Raw genomic sequence first — 20,273 nt, forward strand, 5'->3', positions numbered from 1 at the left:
TTTTTAAAGGATTGGTAAAAAGGGAGTTAGTCACTGGAGACTGTCCAAAGGCCTGGACCTCAATGCAATTAATTCAGAGGAGCATCTCTGCCTAGTCTGTGTTTGCAATGACAGACCTATAGCATCAAGTGTTTGTAGGTGCCTGAGTCAAGGATTAATTCTAGGGACAAGACTTAACATTTATTAATTACTTAAGTTCTTCCTACCATATTGGAGGGAAGCTGAATGACAGGAGAGATCCAAGCCAAACTTTAATGGATGCAGAAGTTCAGTGACCTCTCAGTGCAGATTTTTGCCATGTGTTGAGATGAGGCTTCTCTTTAAAATGTTTTGTGATGTTTCTGACATTCTTCTTTCTGCTCAATTATCCTTTAATTTAGAAAATGATATTTTCAAAGAAGATTTTTTTCTGCTGCAAGCACCTGAAAATCAGCCCATTTCTGATTTTGTTAGGGATTTTTTTGGTATAGTTCTTCATATTATATTTTCACAAGTTTGACTAAAAGTCTTCTCTCAAAACCATACAAATCAACAATGCAGTTGGGTATTCAGATATGGGGGGCTATGACATCCCTTTCTTCTCTAATAATATGTCCTTAGAACTGGCTCTCGTTAACTTGCCTCACTTTGACTGCCCTTGCCCAGCTCTGACCTGACCAGAAGCAGGGGGCCTCTGAGACACTGTGGATTATTTGAGGACTCCTCCAGTGCTTTACTGCTAAGTGAGAGCAGTTTACACTTGGGGAAGTATAGCAATTATTTAAATGAAATAACTTTTGATGGGATCTTGTTACCACAGAGACTTTTCCCCTTTGCCTGTCTTCATTGAGAACAATGACAAATTTCCAGCTTTTTATTTTTTGACTGTGAATACTCTTAAATCCAAACAAGCTAATTATTAGTAATTTCTGATGTAAGGAGCTAAACAAATGTGATGGGGAAATCATCAAAACTTGGGCTTAGCTTCACTGTTCAGGCATTAGAAAAAAAGATTTCTTTGTGCAATTTGTTGGATAAATACATATTGTAAACTGCAATCAATATGTTTCTTTAATATTTTAGCGGCTGATAATTGTTAGCAGGAGGCCTTACACAGGAAAATTCCATTACCTGGCTTGTCCTCCTGGGCTACTGATTGCTTTATCTCAACAGGAAGGTGTGGAGAGGCCTCCTCCCACTTTCTGTTCAGAAAAGAGAAGATTTAGTACAAATTGAGAAGTCACCTCACACAGAGTACCCAAAGTGACTTCACTGTAGCTGGTGCAGCCAGCTGAAATCTGATGGACCCTGCCATACTCCTGCTGGGTCAGATTTCTCACCTTTTGTTATTTGAGCTTCTTTCTGAGAGCATGGGCTGCCTAAAGGAGTAACTGACATTCCCTTTCTTTGCCCTTTAATCCTGTCACAGCAGCCTTGCTTTCTCACAGAGGGCTGGGATACACACTGAGGTTAGCTGAGCAGCTGTGCAAGTGAGGTGAAGATTAATAAAGTGACTCTGATCACACATTTCAATATGAATGAAGCCAATGAAAGGGAGATTTTATTTCTTACTACTTTTCAAATTTCTTATCTATGAGCCAGCACTGTTTACACAAAACTCAATGCAATTGACAAATTTCTGCCCTGTCAGATGCAGAAACTTTTGGTCTTCATCTTCAAAATATATTTGGGGAAAGTAGGAAGGAAGGAAGGAAGAGGAGAAAATGGTAAGGGAGAGAAAGTCAGTTTTGATGGTAGCAGATGGGAACATGTCAAGTAAGAAATGCAGAAGTATTCTGGTTGCAGTCTGGCACTTCAAAGCAAAATGAAGAGGCATTTCAAAGAGGATATACATTATTATTTGATTAAGATTTAGCTTCCTGGATGAAATGTGTATGCAATTATTAGCTTGATGATAGTAAGTTTCATAAGGAAAGTTTATTGTCTCTGTTATTGGTTCTTATTAGCAATGGGTTCAGCCTCCTACCCTGTATATGAACTCTCATTATTTTTCAAAATTCGCATATATGGATAGGGTGTCCAAAACCAGTTGTATCCTTCCAGTTTTGAATACAAATTAGCATCTTATGGGAGGTCTAACCCCAGATTTAGGGTGTGTAGAGAAGTTGTACTCAGATAATACTAACACAGTGCCTTTCTTTGCATATCTTACTGATGGATTTCTTTCTTCCTGCCCTCTTAGGATCAAATTCTTAAAAAGGTGGTGACACACTGGCTCATTATGGGGGAGCTCGACCAGATGATTGTTAAAGGTCCCTTCCAATGCAAACCATTCTATGATGCTATGAAACTCAACAAGCATTCAAATATAGGGCTTTACTGCCTCACACTGTTACCTTCCACCAGGAGAAAGTTTTACTATGTAAACCAAGCAGAATCTACACGGCTTTCTGTGGAGGTCATGAATAGCCTGCCTTTGAAGTTTGCCAGGGAGTTTTCACTGCTTTTCACGCAGCTAAGCATATATATTTCCAAACATATCACAGAAGAAACTTTTGGAATTCTAAGCCTGAACATAGGACTATATTTTGCCACAGATCAGCTTGCATATTATGCTGCAAGAACATAATTCTTAGAAGATGTTCTAAGAACATCTAAGAACATTTCTGAGGAATTGAGTGGAAAGGCTTTTGTACATTCAAACTTGAGACCAAAAGCAGAGACAATCCAGTTTCTACACGTTTTATGTGTGTGTGCTCCCAAAGCCTTTGAAGAAAATTATGAGAAGCGTGAGACACAGCATAACAGTTCTCAATTTGAACCAGACTAGTGGTCAGTTCTGCTCAGAGCCTTTCCCTCAGCAGTGGTCAAGACTACAAACTCCGGGAGTCACAGAGAAGTCTCTGCCATAGAAAACTGCCTCATAACCTCTGCAAGTTACTTATGCCTAAAATATTATTTTCTTTTTTTTTTTTTTTTTCCCTGTGTTTTAAAAATGTTTACTACTGCAAACAGAAATATTTTAAAATGCAAGTAATTATTAGCTTTTCACCCCAACATTTCTGTCTTATGGGAGTTTCAGATTCATTTCAGTCTTGAATTAAACTAAAAATTATACATATATGTGTATATATGTATATATATATATATATATATACATATATGTGTATATATGTATATATATATATATATATATATATATATATATATATATATATCTTTATTGGCTCTAAATTTGCTGCCTTCTACATCTAGAGAAGCTCCTTTACTCTGATATAATAAAAGACATGATTGGAAAAGTTTCTCATATTTACAGAGATCACTGTTTTCAACAAATGACACTAAAAATACATTCTACTCTTGTCTAAGAAACAGGAGTACAAGTTCAAGCAGCCCAAATCCAAAGATACTCTGTTCCTGTGTAGGAGCCAATGGAACTCCATGAAATAGAAAACTTTTATTTTTTTTCCCAAAATAGCTGAAGTATTTTGAAAAACAACTGTAAACTGACTCTATTCAGACCTGCCTTTTTAACACACAATCTGCATGAACTCATGTTTGTGTCCATATGCAGCTTAGATTTACAATTTATGGCTTGATAGTATGGTTAATTTTGTATCTTGATGTGATTTTCACTTACTTTCACTTTCCTCAGTTTTTTCTTTGTTTTGCTTTAGTTCCTTAAGGTCAGGTATTGCAACTTTTAAGGCTGGTGTCATAGATGGACAGGTTGTAGGTGAGTGAAAGAGGTCACTGGAGTATGATGGAAGTCATATAAGGCTTATGTTTGTGAGGACCCTTATTGGTTCTGCATCTGTCTGGTCTCTGGCCTTGAGTTCTTTGGATTCTGTGATATATGGATACTTTATATGTCTACTGAGTGAATTGCATTTAAATTCACAGATTTCTATATCAATCTTCAGTAACCCAGTGGTGTTAGAGAAAAGACATTGAGTGGGCATTCATGAGCATTGTGGTGGAAAGAAGAAAACCTGTTTTTAAAAACTGGATTTACAGAATCTGGAAACAGAGAATGAAAGAATTAGAATATGAAGCCTAATGGAGGCTGGACTGAACAAGAGAAATACTAAAGGAATTAATTTTCTTAGCACAGCATTAGGTCAGCTCAGGGGGAAAAACATCACTCAGCTGCTTAACTGAAAATAGCTGGATGTGAAACCAGTGGTGCCATCACCTCCTTGATCCCAGTGACAGATTTACTGCTTTCTGCAGAGTTGCTGCTATCCATGATGAACATGGCAGGTGCACTCTGCTACAAAAAAGCATTTCTGTCTCAAAATTCATCTCCATGCACATGTGTGACTAAGAGAAGCTAGAGGTCACAGGGGGATGGTTCAGTGTTTAGAGTGACTTACAAAAAATGTTGCTATTTTCCCAAGGACAATCTTGGTATCCCACAGCTGTATCCCAGTACAGGAGACTAATCAATTCAGTGCCAGCTGAAATACATTAAAAAGCAGCAATTATTGGACGAATAACAGTATGAACTGTGCATTATTCACCAAAGATAAAACATCTCCATTTGAAGGAAGATTTGGTTTATAAGCCCACTAAAATTTTATACAGAAAATTTCATTCAAAACAATGAAAAAACTCTGAATTAAGTGGAGCCAAATCATAGCCCAAGTTCTGGATAACCCTAAAGGCTTGCAAGTGCTATAAATCTGAACTTGGATTTAAGTGATATTAATTGAAGTCATCTCTTCATTACTGTGTAGATAATTACTGTATGTCAGTATGTATCTCACAAACTAGACAGCATTCAGTCCTACTTTTTCTGAAATATTTGACTTGGCTTTGACTCTTGTGCAGCTGAATTTCAGCTATTTTACTTTTATGTCAAAATAAATGCCTAACTTAAAATTTGTCACTCAGATCCTCACTGAAGTCTTATATGCAGAATTTAGGACTATATCTGGGTTTCAAATACCCACCATTTGAAATACAGGTACAGAGTCTACTGGAAAGGTTAAGTCAACTGGCCTTATTTCTATTTGGAGCCATCCAAAAATTATCCAAAGACTTGTGAATATAATTCCAATGAAATCTTGAGGCCATTTTGTAGCATAATGATTCACTGGGAGCAGACTGCAATCACCAATGATATCTTTTTTCGGAAAAAGTAATTTAAGTACATTCTGATAGAAAATGGTAAAGACATTTGTGTACAAATTCCCCAGTGCATAGTGTCAGCAATCTTCCTGAGGATCCAGCAATTCCAGGATATTATAATCAAGACATGCAGTCCTGTCATTACCTCAGCTAGCATGGCTTGCACAAAAGGGCAAACCCAGAGGCTACTTCCCAGTGTAAACCTGAGGTCCAATCTTACACTATCTTATAGTACTTTTATTTTACTACTTTCAGTGAAGTATTTTTCTACAAGTAAATTCAGATGGACACCTTTGGATTTTCAGTTTGTCACTACATTACTCTCTGTGGTTTAACATAAGAGATACCGGTGATTTGTATATATTTTTAATACATATATAGAGTGTTATTGGAAGAAGAAGCTTGCTTGTATTTGTATTGCTTCTCTTTTGCTTGTCTCCTCATTGGCCTTCCAAACACCCACTGCTGCAGTGAAATAGTGTAAGCAGAATGGGCATGGCTTAAACAAAGTGCTGACAGGATGCTGAAAGAGGGAAATTTGCTGTGCTGTACACTAATTTTCTGCTTGGCTTTGCCCTCTGTAGCTGGTCATAATTTCCCTCCTGAAACTGTCCTCCAGTTATTATTGCTTTTCCTATGAAATGGTTGCCTTTGCTCACGCTGGGACTGTACAGTACCACATCAGAGTGGTGAGCTACTGCCAGCGGCCCAAAGTGGCTGAGGCTTGCCATGTGGCTTCATTGCTCTCTGTCACTGGTAATTGTGATGAAGTATGAAGCCCCATAGCACTCCCCTTTCCTGAGATGAGGGAAACACACAGCTGACTTAGAATATGGAGTCCTCTTATGAGTGGTAATGGTGGGAAACAAGTGACTAACTGTGAGACACTAAGCTGTAAAACAGTTGGGATGATGGTGCCACCAAAATGACTTTATTTTTTATAGAAAACATTATTTGTTTTCTCCATTTCTCTAAGCTAGGGAAAGAGGAGTAGCTTTACTTCATATAAATATTTCTTTACTAGTTACCAGCAAAAAAAATAAATTCACATTTGAAAAATCTTCATGAAACTTTGATGTTTCTCACTATACCACTGCCAAACTACGGGAAGTGAGGAAAGTCAGAGAAACAGGGAAACTGCTTGCTTAAAAGGAATGCAATCATCAAGTTGAGATGCAATCATCAAGGTCTCTTTGATATTCTCTACCCATCCTCTGGTATAATTTATTTTCAGGAAAAACAAAAGAGCAGATTTCATGAAAAGAACTAATGCCAGAAATGAGAATATGTCTCACATTTTCTCTAGGGCATTTTTGTTATAAACCAGAGACAAATATTTTCTACACCTTTCCCCTTAAAAATTGATCTATTCATACCACACATCTTTCATCCATGTGTCAGACCTTTTCTTTCCATCTGCAGCTGCCTAAGAAGGATCTCACTGACCTGGGCAGTAAACTTTCTGTTAGTAGCTCCACAGCACTTTCCATGCAATACACAGAGTGTGTTGATAATTTTCAGCCTGTTTTGATTTCTAAATCTCCTTAAAAATCTGATGCTAAGTTTAGAACAATCAGACATTTCCAAGTATGATCATGATAAGTACAAATATTTTGCAAATGGTATGTGGTTATGTGTGCAAGAAGAAAGGCAGCTCTGTTCAGCTAAGTAACAGGTTTGTCAAACACAATCAAGATATTCATAGGCAAAGTCTGGACTTTTAACAGCCAAAGGAAGTCAGGAATTGACTTCCAAACCTAATTTTGGACAACCTCAAACTGGGTTTTTGCTATTTTACAAATAGACAGCTACTGACTCAACACAGAAGAAAGAGAGAGGCGAACATTTTCACTGATCACTCTGAACTGATAATTTGAAATTCTACCTGTAGGGCTCATAAGCTATGAAAAATATGCTTTTCTAAAATATGAATTTTAGAGAGTAGTAAAGAATCAGTGTGTATCCATGGGGAAACCCCTTTGGTGAAGAGCTCTCCATCAAGAACACTTCTGTGTGTTGACTCCTCTTATCTCTGAATCAGGTTAAGGCTGAACTACCCACTCTTCCAAGATGACTATAGGGCATGAGCTAACAGGATGATTTTCTGGTTTTTTGTCTTGTCTGCTCACAAGCCCCTATCCTCATGCATTTACAAATAATGAAAACAGATTAATAGATTTTAAATCCATAAGTGACCATTATTATTTTGGCCAGACCTTGACTTCTAGTAAGGGTCACAGGATATTACAGTGTTTTATGCCAAAAATACGGCATTTGTACTGCATTGAATTTTGCATAAAGATGGACAATTTTGCTTAACTGTTTATGCTATTCTTAACTAGATGAAAAATTGAAAAAGGAACTGATCACTGAAAAAAATCTACCAGAGCCTGCTACTAGAGTCTATTGGGAGTATATGGAAAGGCAAATACTAAAAGCAAAGGCTGCAATGACAACAGGAACTGAATCTCAGCAGGATCTTAGAAGCTAACCTACAGAAGCAGTTCCTCTCAAAAGCCAGGGTAATGCTATTTTACAACAGTGTCTGATTCACTGAAGGAATGACAGCATTTCTGCTAGCATCAATAGTTTTTACACCATTGAATTTTTACACCATGAAGTAAGCATAAGGATTAATATATAAGTAAGATAAGGTTTTTTGTTTGTTTGTTTGTTTTTCCCCCCCTAAGGGCAGAGGGGCAGAGTTAAGGATAAAGATTGTGATCACAGAACACATAATTTTATGGGCTTTATGGCACAATGAATGCTTACTCAGGATTGATATAACAGAAGATGTATTAAACAGTATTATGTATTAAAGTTGATAAAACATACTTTGAATCCTTTACTGAATGATTTTCACTGAACTGTATTCTTCAGGGAAAATGTGTTCATTTGTGGGTAGTTTTCTATCAGCAGTTAGGAATGTTTACTGTGAAAGCTTTTGCAAGGGTGCATTTGAAAAGTAAGGGTTCAGTAATATCCTGAAGAGGCTACTCATGTGAATAACAGTGAACACACCTATGCTGGATCTTGATCCAAACCCAAATAAACTTCCTGTACTAGTACAAGTCTATATGCTTAAGGTTACTGAAGTATTATTTTCTTTTTTCTTTTTTTCAATTTTGTAATAATCACTAATTCACAGTGGTTCATATTGAAGATACAATCTTGGAAAAAAGGAGAAAAATCACTAACTTACCTGATTTAAAATATTTCAAGAGCACTAGATGTAACAGAAAGTTGTATGATACCAGAAAAAGGAAATAAAAAGAGGGATGTGGACAGCCAGAGAAAATTCACATCTCATGGGACCTATACATAAACATAATGAAGTGCTTGTGGCAATTTGGCATTTCTTTAGCTTTGGGGAATAGAAGGTCAGAGGTCTAATTGTGCTGCAGAGAGGAAAAGGTTTGCAATGTGGGAATGTGTTAGAAGGGGTTTTAAGATTTGGAGCTAGGGAATTAGTAAAAATAGAAAGAGAACCAAACAGGCTAAACACTAAGTTAATGAAGGACAGCACTGTTTATGAAGGGCTGAGTCAAACAGGCAGCCCCTTCAATAAACATCAAATGTCCAAGATACAGAAATGTGAATATGCTGTTTCAACAGAATCTTAAATTGAGATTAGGTGGGTCTGTATTCTTAGGTATGCAACCAGCTCCAAAAAGAGCCCTATTTGCTTTTAGCATGGGGAATCTGCCTTGAGTATTCTTTTGCTTTGGGAAATGTGCATTACCCAGTTTGCTGACCTTATGAGACCCTTGCCTTTATTTACTGCTCTCTGTACACACAGTCTTGATCAGCAGTTCCTGTACCCAAACCCAATTCCTTCAAATCACAACCCTGTTGCATGTGGCAGCACACTTCTCACAAGAGGTCCTGAAGAATATACAGACACTGGCCTGGAGAAAATCTTAACTGAAAGCATACCAAAATTTACAGATGGAATGGAGTGAAGCAGGGGGTACCTTAGCAATCTATGACAAGAACAGAGAAATGTTGTCTATACTACAATTATTGCTGTTATCTGCTGCCAATGATACTTTGTATGCACTGGAGATAAGTGCATAGGGATGGTTGCTTTTCCAGAGAGCTTCTTAAGGATGTTTCTCAAGAACTGCTCAAGTTGATTGAAATTGTCTGTTCTCACCTTCCTCTGTCCCTGCTGGAAGTTACCTGTGCTGCAGATTGCAGTAATGGGAACACTGCCATCTTTACATCCATTCTGGCCAATGGCTATGCCCAGAGGTTAAAAAAGCAGTCTCGGCATTTCTTGGCATTTCTCCTTTACATGGTAAGAAAAGAATAATCATTCTTAAATATTTTCTAAAGAGGGAGTGTTAGAGCTTGAAGAAGCAGTTTGGCTAATTTGGAGACCTTCCTCTGGTCAGCCCAAACCCACATTCCCATTTCCAGAAAGACCAGATATAACTCTTTTAGATGGGGAATGAAAGAAATATGGTCAATGTCAAGAACAGAAGCCTTCTTTTAATTTTTTTTTGGTACATGCATCAAATTTGATAGATGTCAAAAGTCAGAATAAGTTTCTAAAATAATCAAGTAGAATTCCTGCTTTTTATACCTTGATCCTGTTCCCAAGAAAAAATCAAGAGGAGTTTTGCTGCTGACCTCTGCATGAGGAGAACAGGGCCTTCAAATTGCATAGTAAAATATTTTTTATTCCTTTCTGTTTTAATGTCTATATAGATATAGGCTGGAGAAGGATGAAAGTGTCAGTTTTTACATTTAAGGATTTGTGCTTTATGAGCCTTGATATGTTAATGCTTCCTCTGGGGCTATTCTGGATGAGTGCATTGCACAGGTGGCCCACTGCAATTTATAGACACAATAATTGAACAAGAGAAATAAGAGACAAGAGTTGTTTTCAGCACATGGGATGCAGCTGGTTCAACTACTTTAGCAGGAGGCATAACTTTTGTATGACAGAGTCCTTTTCTAAAACATAGCAAAGAGGACTTTTTTCATGGAGACCCATGTGCTGCTTTTTGCACTTACCCAGTTTGCTTCACATACCAGAGCATGCTCTGAGAGTTACTTTGTCATGCCCTTAAATGAGCAACTTAGTCCACTATAATTTATACTGCTAAGGAACTCTTAAAACAAACATCTGTTAAACCAGAAGCTGACTTGAGAAATGCATAACTCCCACGAGCTGAACAGTCCCATACCAAGAACCATAAAATTTAGCGAAGTGATAACATAATGCAAAAAAGCAAAACAACTATTACAGTTACTATTAAATAAAGCTAAGCTCAAAATAACATTTTCACTGCTCTCCTCTCATAGGTTTACATGGTTAACCTTGACTTTCAGTTGCAAACTGAGTATCTTGACATATGACAGAAATTTTTCCTTAAGAAACTAGAAGACGCTCATCAGCGTCTTTGCCATTTGTCCTTCTGAAATTTAAAATTATGAATAAGAAAACAATTACTAGTGTTACAGAACCTGCAAAGAAAAATCCTAAACTGAGGAAAGATATGGAGCAAATATAAGAAGGATTTTGGTTTCTGCTTTTTTTAAAAAAGCAAATTAATTATATCTCAAACTTTCTGTGGATTTAAAAAAATGGGGAAGAAGGGTGATTTTGTTCTATTAAAAAGTAACAAAATATAAAAATCTAGTCTTGATTGCCTAATAGCAGAGGTTCTGATACTACAAGATTTGTGGTAACTTTGAATCAGGGCTTGAGGAGGGAACAGTTTCTAGCATTTTTGTAATACAAGTATTCAACAAATGTTCCACTAATCAGTGTCCTTTATTTTATCTTGATGTATATCAGATACAATTTCTGTTTGGGATGTTTTGGAAAAGAAACCTTAATTACCATAAGTCATTCCTTATAGACAAAATTTCTTTTTGTTTAAAAGTTAATCAAATGTCATAGTTAGCCAATTAGTTACATTTCATTCACTGTTTCTCTCTCTTTAAAGTAAATAATAAATTAATACCCAGAATTTTTTTTCTCTTTACATGCTCTCCAACAGCACAATTTTAAAGTTTTCTATACACATAATGGAGACATTGCTCAGCATACATGGAATGAGGCCACGAGTGATTGACTGTGGTGTACTTCTGGATTTAGGCAGTTGTAAACAGCCATTGTTGTAACTCATATTCTTATCCCATCTGAAATTTAGTGTCACATTTCACAGTCCTAATTTTGGTCAATTTTAATTATTATAATAATCAGGATGTGTAATTTCTTCTGATTGACCACAGTTTACATAGAAATTGGGGGGGGGGGGGGTGGGGGCAGGAAGCCTGTTATATGTTTTTGGTATGGAGAAAGCACTTACATGTATACATAAGAATTACCATTAAAATATACATTTGTCCCACAATCTTCACAAACTTCACTTACATCAACAAAAAGAATTCTATGCTTCAAAGCCAAAATAACACTGACAAAGGTGGGAAATTTGCACACACTCCACCCCTCATCCTTTCACCACAACACAACAAAATTTCCCCATTATTATTTAAAACAGATTTAAAACAAAAAACACTACCAATGTCTATATGCTTAAACACATTAAGGAACTGGGACTGCAGACAAGGAACTGAGTTTTGACAGAAAAAAAGTATGCATAACTTCAAAGCAGATTTTTTTAATAAATAAGAATTTGCAAGAGGTGTGTCACAAATTTCCAAAACAAAGTGTATTTATAATTATTTTTTAGAAGGATTCCTGCATTCTCCCATTTATTCCTCTACAGCAATTGTTCTGTCCTTCCATTGTCAGAAGGTAATGGAAAATGAGGGCCACAGATAATACCCTGATAATCTAGAGAGCTCTATTCTATCCTATCAGGATTTTGATTTTGTGATTTTCAATTTAATGAAAAAGTAATGAAGTAAATGAAGTAAACGATCCACTGAAATGATGCATAATCTTCCAGGAGCCTCTACAAATGTGATGGAGATTTGGAAAAGGCCTGTCTTTAAAACAAGAAGTTAAGCAACACAAGAATACTCAAGAAAGGCAAGAGAATGTCATAGTGGTAGTAACACTACTGATGTTCTACAAATTTCCAAATAATTCAATTGCTTTTGAGGCTGCAGTTTGACAAGGTACTCAAGCAGATGTCTACTATTAAGCTGACAGCATAAATGACACCTGCTTTAACATCTCCTACACAAGCTTCACTAGGCACATCATCCTTGGCAGTTACAAGTAAAAATCACAGGTTTCCAGTCTATTTCCAGTATTTATACACCATTCTTATTTCACAGGGACAGTCTTTGCTGCATTATCCCAACTGGGCAGTAAATACTCCAGTAACCCTTGGCAGTTGCCTGTGCAACTAGCATCATGATTCCATTTTCAGCAGTTTCAACATCTACCTTTTCTAACCAGAAGTAAGAGGCAACCTATTTCTACACATCAGGTAGAAAAAGAAAATACCCAATTCTTCTTTCATTGTCAATTACTCATATTACTTTTATTATGTACTTTAGATAAAGGCTGAAAATTTTATACTTTGTAGTTTTTCTACAAGGCTGAGAGCATAGCAACTACACTGAGGCTTACTTCAACTCATACCATGCTTAAACACCCCAAATTTAATTTCTGTTATGTATTTATTATAGTTAGAACTAAACCCCTTCACCAGAAATTGTAATGGCATAATTACATTGTCATACATCCAAGCATATCTGTGTTTGAGTTCTGTACTGAGCTGTAAACTTAGGCCAATGCCTGTCTCTAGGTCTGAGCTTTTCTAATTCTAAAAATAGATGCCTCACATTTTTCCATGAATTGCAACAAATTTACAATCCAGTTAAATGCTGTTTATAAAAGAGAGATGAAGAAAATAAATTGCTTCATCTCCATGCATTCCTCTTGCTCGGCCTGAAAGCAAACAATTCTGCTTTGCTCATTGATTACCAAAATAGTTTCTTGATGACTTGTTAATTTGATAGGTCAGGCAATTTATTAGGTGTTTCCTGTGTTTCCAGCTACAGTCTGCATTGCAAGGAAACAAGTAGTGTCTGTGGCATGGAAGATGAGTCTGTGTCTGATGAGAGCCATGTGTACCAAACTCCCATTATTCATAAGTGCTGTCATTTTACAGATGTATGACCCTCTACTCCTGGTTCCAGAGGAGGGGGGCTGGGGGAAGATAATGTACAGGGTTCAGCAGAGAAACCCTTGTAGGCAGAAACACAAATCATGTCATGCAAACCAGAACAGGCTACAGGAACATCACATCTCTTTGCAGAAGACAATAACAGATAGGACAGAGAAAGATGGAGTCTAAGATGATTAGGAAAACAGGAATGGTTAATGGATAACAGCAACGTGGCGCCAAGCAGTTCATTCCATGTCATAAAGATATGAGGCAACACAAACAGAGAGCAGGTAAAAGGTCTTTGAAATTCATCCAATCAATGCAGATGCAGATTTGTATTCCCAGTATATTTGACAGAGAATAATACAGACTGTGGAGAAATTAATGTATTTCAAATTAAGTCTTTTGTTTTCTTAGTATCTTCTGTTCTCAGCATGCAGTATCTAATTTCCAATTTGAAATTACAATTTTGGTTTTGTTATTTTTTTTAAACATCTCTACCCTGCAAATTCTAATCACTTTCTTTTCCCTTCAAATCCAGGGTTAATATGTATTTTTGGAAGATCATTTCTCTTTTACATCAGACCAGTAAGCTTGAGAAACACTCTGAAACACATGGCAGTAATTCCACCCCACTCCTCACCTCCTGTGGAGGTCCCTACTGTCCTGCTATTGCTGCAGAATTCGACTGGTCCCTGCACGCTGAAGGCATAGAGGGCTCAGTGCAACCAAGAAGATTCTCAAAACTGTTGCACACATAAATGGGGCAAATTGAGGTATTAATGATCTCTGAAGATTTAGAACTAGTAGGGAAGACAGATCAATCTCTAATTCTACTCTGCTTCATTTCAGGCACCTATTTATGTTTTCTGTTTTAGTACGAAATTATTTATAAGTCCTAATAAGAATTTTGGTCAGCAATTTGTGGCAGCCCAGTTTTGCAGTACTTGGCACATGTGTCACAGAGCAATAATCCTGGTAGAGAACTGAGAAGTTAATTTGCAGGTGATAAAACTGAGACATCAGGGTTCAGCATGCTTACACATGAAAAGTGCTTGAGACTAGGCTATAGCTGATGTACCGTAGGTGTCTGAAGGGAAGATACTTCCTGACATCTTCACTGTTCAGAAGCTGGGATCCCTGGCATGCATAAATTTACAGGTACATTGTGGATTTCATACAACCATCAGGTTCTCAACAGAAAGCAGTAAGAAATGAAGCAAGGGTATGTCAGCATGTTTTGAATCAACCAGAATTTGTCTAAGAAACCAGTTAAAGAACTTCAGTTTCTTTATTTCACATAAACACTCCTTGTAAGCAAGGTGGTAGTATGTTGCTGCTGTGAAGTGACTTAACTGTAAGTCGATGTAAGTAACAGAAACCTATCAGTATTGGATAACTTTACAAATCTAAATGACAGAAAATACAGGAACATAGCCAACAGCCACTTCAGCAGTGTGCTTGTTTTTCACTAAATCTACTTTGCTTGCAAGTGTTTATCCTTACTCAGGGAAAGATTTCATTGACTTCAGTGGAAATTCTGACTGTATGAGGAATGCAAATTTTTTTTCCTCCTGTAAACAGAGGTTCTCTGGAATTGCAGCCTGCACATAATAAACCTCTGAAACAATTCAGACCCATCATTCTATTTCACTGTGAAGAGAACTCCAGTATATCTCAGTTAACAATAAACACAGGCTCTCCTCCCAGTCCTATTGAAATCTATGGCAAAACTCCCAGTGACTTCAATAGGAGCTGTAGCAGACCCTGAGGCTTTCAAAGACCAGACATACAATGCTTTAGTGTTCTGCCTCCTTTAGCTACAGGTCAAGTCTTTGGCTTTGTAAAATAAGGAGAAAAAAAATGTATTTTCTGCCGGGTTGATGAAAAAAAAAAAAAAATCAAACTGCACTAACAGGCATTTATAATAAAAAGTGCTAAATGGAGAGCATGAACCTCATATCACACAAAATCAATTTTATATACTCATCCTATAATAAAATGTGCTCAATATAACGCTTTCCCACATGTTCAAATCACTAAATTGCAGTTAATTATCATCATTTACCCCAATCAATTACATATAAAATACAAATAGATCAAAATAAGTTACATCTAACATATTACAAAATAAAGAATGTTAATTATTGTAGAGGCAAGGCTAGAATTAAATAGAGAATGATGTGTTTGTCAGATAGCAAAGTTGGGAAAACAGGACTAAATCTCTGTATGCCATGATTACCTCACATTTGATAACACTGTCCAAGATGCTGTTGTTTATTCTTTAGATAAATGCCCTAATCAATAGATATATGAAGACAAAATAAGAGCAATCAAGAGGGGTGTATTTACCTCTCTATTGGTACATATCTACTGAGGGCAAATAGAATTCTCATCAGCAAAACCTACTTTGAGTCTAATTTGCAGTTCTGATTTATAGCTTTTAGAAACATCATGTCAGGGATATGGCAAATATTCAAGCATTTGCTTAGCTAAAAGATAAAGGGCTATAAAGGCAGCTTAGATATGACACAGAAAACAAGGTTTAGAATAGTATGCTGAAAACTGTAGGTCACCTTTTTTTAAGATCAGAAAGAAGCAACATGTCTCTGTTGCCCAAGAGTTTATGGAGAAAGGGCATTCTAAAAAAAAATAGTCGTTCTCATGTTTTTGGTCACTGACAGCAGAGAGAGCAAGTCCTAAAAAAATCACAGTTTTATGCCATTTAAAAATTGTATAAATATTCAATTTAAAGACAGTTGTATTAGCAAAGGCTTATTAGGGAAGTTTCAACACCTTAAAAAGCATCAAGCTTTCACTGTGCTGGACCTACAAAAATACACGGGCTCTGGATGGAAATAGCCAAATGCTTTTGATTCTCAGGGCTTTTAAAAACATATTTCCTGTGATAGGACTACCACTGCAGTCTAGTTTACCCCTATCTCTAACACTTGCTGCAACTGTCTGATGAATTTGCTATAATCCAGAACAGTAAAATTATCTAGGTCTAGAAAATACAAAACACTCCCAACTAAATTCTCTCTCCCCTAATGTCAATTTAAAAAGCCATGAGAATTTAAAACATAATAAAAATAATTTCAGTGGCCTGATTTGTAATCCTGGCTTTCCAGACAGTTCAGGACAGCTGAGGAGGGCACAAACTGTAATATGGGATTATGAAACTGGAGTAAAGGACAACAGAGTACTTTTCATAGTGGATTGCCACTATCAGATCCATGAAAATAAACTACAATTTAAGCTTCTTTTTCACTTTGACAAACTACCTACTAAGCAGAAATAAGCATGTAAAGAAAAGTTCAGCTCTGCTTAAGTCAGGGAGTTACTCATCACTCCAGTGAGGATTTCACCTTTTACATCTAACAGAATTTGTCTTTTTCAGGCAGCTGAGGGGGATGGTATGCATATTTTCTATCAGCCATGAGTCCAGGGCTTTTCCTGCTCCTAAAGAAAACAGCTTCTGAAGATCAGATCCAAACATTCATTCTCTGTTCAGTATTCCTGGAATGCTCTTCTGCTTCCTTATGCTTCTTAACTATTTGCACCTCGCAGTATCCTCTCAGCATAGTGCTGTTAAAATATCTCTCTCACGTGGCTTTGATAACAATTAATATTTATGCTGATCTTTGAGAGACTAGAATGAAAGTCAGAATAGTATGCATGCCTGGTTTTTTTCCCACTGTTCAGAAAGGCCTGTACAAAGCCAATACTTTGCATTGGGGATCTTTCTGATGGATAAGGAATGAAACTACTGAATAGAACTATGGGTGTCAGATCAAAAGAGACCCTCTATTCACCATATCTTCCTCATTTATTTTTTGGCATTGTCTTTTTCCTTCCTATCTCTGCAAGGCCCTAGGCATCAAAATTTACATCTTTGTGTTCTATCCTTAAGAAGAAAAGGAAAGAGGGAACAGGAGGGGAAAGTAAGAGAGATAAAAGGAAGAAACAGTTCTAGATGTCAAGCAGTGTAACCAATTCCTTAATGTTAGTCTGTGCTTTTGAATATCTTATAATTTATAAACTGGAAACACATCCTGCTTTGATTTTCAAACAGCAGCTGAAGTGGCATGCCTGTTCTAAGCCTTTTAAGGGATAAGGAAACTGACGGAGACAAAAAAATATTCACTTGTAATTCTTATATGATCCTGGTAGAGTTCCAAATTTCCATGGCAGGTGGTGTGGAAGGGATTTGAAAGGTGGTGGAAAGAAAGGATGGAAGACATTTAGAAGTCTGTGAAGTCTTCAATTCTGCGAAAATGGATACAAATTCTCTGCTTAATCACTAGAATTACACAACTAGTTCTTGCTTTTAAAAGGCTTTATGATTTTAATAGTGCCATTAAGCAGAATAGCTGCTGTCAGGTATTCAAAATCATAAGACAATATTTTTCTGCATTTCTTCACAATTGCCATTTTGTGACAAAAGTGTGTGATCTGACTAGCCTTGATGTAAGCTCAAGGTAAGCTTTGTATTATAGCCCCAGATTCATTGCATACAGTGAAGAAAGACCACTAAGGAAACTATACACCAGTGAAAACAGGCTGAAAACACATCCATCTGGATGAGAAATTCAACCAGATATTAAAGGAGGCCAGTGCCTACTAAGATGATAAGCCTCTCTATTTGCAAGTACACCAGAACAGAAGGCCTGAGCCCGGCTTTACATGCAAGATGTGAAATAGTTCTGTCCAAGCTCTCAGCCAGAGCAGCAGTGTAGGAGACAGGCAGTACAGGGATACTGTACAACCTCAGCCCTTGAATTCTACAACGATAAGGCAGACTCCCAGGATTAACAGCCCTGTCAAGGGTAAGTCTCTGAAGTGCTTATTTGTTTAGAAGAACCACATCATTCATCATTAAGGAGTGATAGAAATGGAAGTCCTCTGACACAACATCTGAAGTCTACCTGGATGTATGTTTTCTCAGTATCATGGAAAGCAGAAGATAAAATATTGCTATCTAGTTTAAAAATCAGTATTAAAATTAAATACATTGTTGTGTTTATAATGTCTGGTTTCTAAGATATTTATTTCATTTCTTTTCATGGAAATATTGCAAGCTATATTGAAAGTACATACTTTCCATGATGAGCAGAAAGATAACTGTACGAACACAATTTTAAGAACTGCAGTAAAATTTAAATTAACATCCCCCCTACTTCAAAAAGAAGCACGTTATATTTTGACTTTCTATCAAATTTAAATAGATGTTTCTGCTAATAAGTAATGACACTTGCATGATAAAATTATGACATTCATTTTTTTTTTAAGCTTCATTTGCATAAAGAGTGAATTCAGCTAAGAACTTGCAATATGAAAATCCTGATCTACTCATATGAAGATTTTTACTAAATGGAGTATATTCTATGAATGGTCCCATACTGCAAAATCGGAACCTATTTCTGGATTCCTCAGATCCAGGGTCTTATTCACAGTCCATCTTTCCTCTATATCTTACTGAAAATTATGGTCAGGAGAAAGAGTCTAATAAAAACATATTGTAAGAGCTGTGAATGACTTGTAAATACCTTTATTGGAGACCAGAAGGCGAAAATGAGGATGGTAAGAAGCAACGGAGAGTGAAGAATACAACACACTACAAGAAATGCTGGGAAGCTATTCCTCACTCTGTTGGTGGTCTTGTAGATATTGGACCCAACTGGATGTAAAGAATCAAAGATATTTTCTTCTGTCATTTTGACTATGCATGTAGTGAAGCAGACTAGGGCAACCCTTGTTTTACCATTAAGAGATATATAGAATTTTTTCCCATTTAGAAAACAAAGTTGTGCTGGGAAACACTAATTTTCATAAATTCATAGAGTCATCAAAAGGTTAGAGATTATTTCATTCCAAACCCAACTGCCATGGGCTGTGACACCTCCCATTACACCAGGCTCCTCAATTTTAATATCAGTCCCATGTTTCCTAGACTATTATACTCTTCTAAGTTTATTAGGAGAAGAAAAAACAACAATCCAAACAAACTCCCCTTTATTCATGTTTCATTAATTTTCTCACTTTTTTTTGGTTTTTTATTTCCTGTGGAAGAAACATGTATAGGGTATAAAGATCATATTTTAAATATTTTAAATGGTTGTTCAGGTTATTGGCACTCTTCTAATCCATATATGAGAAATATGCAAAATGGAGAATTCCTCGTATTTCAGTAAGAGGAAAGAATTATGCAGAATCACTGTCTTCAACACAGTAATGGTGACTAGAAATACTAAATCCTGTCAATAATTTGGAATCAGCATTGACACTGACACTGTTTTTAAAATTAGTAATATATGCTGTGTATGATGCAGTGTCAATCACTGTACATTATAAATCATCATAGATTTCTGCTATCATTCTGATTTTGTGTCTTTTAGAAAACATCTGATTACCCTTGACTATTCAAGAACTGCTCCCTTAGAAAGCACTAATTAAGATACTGAAGAGTCTCATCTAATATTTATACTTGTGCTGTTGCACTGGATCATTTTTCAGTGCATGAACAGCGTCATGAAGAAGGAATTAGAAGCAGTATAGCTCTGAGCCTCAGATAATCCTTCACTGATTAGTGAGATTCGCATCATCACCTATTCTGAATGCACTCCTCTCAGGATGTTGATAAAGCCCTTCAGTATCACAATATGGACTTCCAAGCACAGCTACGGCTTTTCTACCCAATCAAAGTGAAACCCTCGGTTCACCTGGTTAAGCTAGCTAATCCTAAATCGGCTTTTAGATTGTCACTTAACAACTCTGAGGCACTCCAGCAGGATCCCACACAAATCCTGTGGTAAATGAGGCCTAGGCTGAGTGAAAATGAACAAACAAAAAGCTTTAAAAATGGACAGCAAATTCTTTATCTAAGGCATATTTTTATTTCTTTAGAGTGAGAATTAAGATGTCAGGAGTAGGACAGTTCTGTTAAATTGGTCTTCAAATGATGATGTATGCCTGCTTAGATTTCCAACGATGACATTTGAGTACATATTAAACAGCAAACTGATGCAAATAATGTACAGAGGGTTTGGTGCTTTGCAATTTTTGAATATGTGGGCTATGACTAATCATACAAAATTA

General features: G+C 36.6%; 1 long non-coding RNA gene across 1 annotated transcript in view; it reads right to left on the reverse strand.

Annotated features, from left to right (window-relative positions):
• Positions 1-1,095: 1,095 nt before the first annotated feature.
• Positions 1,096-20,273, reverse strand: part of LOC306802896 — a 56,892-nt gene continuing 37,714 nt past the window's right edge. Inside the window, exon 3 of the long non-coding RNA XR_013774509.1 lies at positions 1,096-1,181. This is a non-coding gene — a long non-coding RNA (uncharacterized lncRNA). The remainder of the gene's footprint in view (positions 1,182-20,273) is intronic.

This window comes from Erithacus rubecula, assembly GCF_903797595.1.
Source record: "Erithacus rubecula genome assembly, chromosome: 5".
NCBI lineage: Eukaryota > Metazoa > Chordata > Aves > Passeriformes > Muscicapidae > Erithacus > Erithacus rubecula.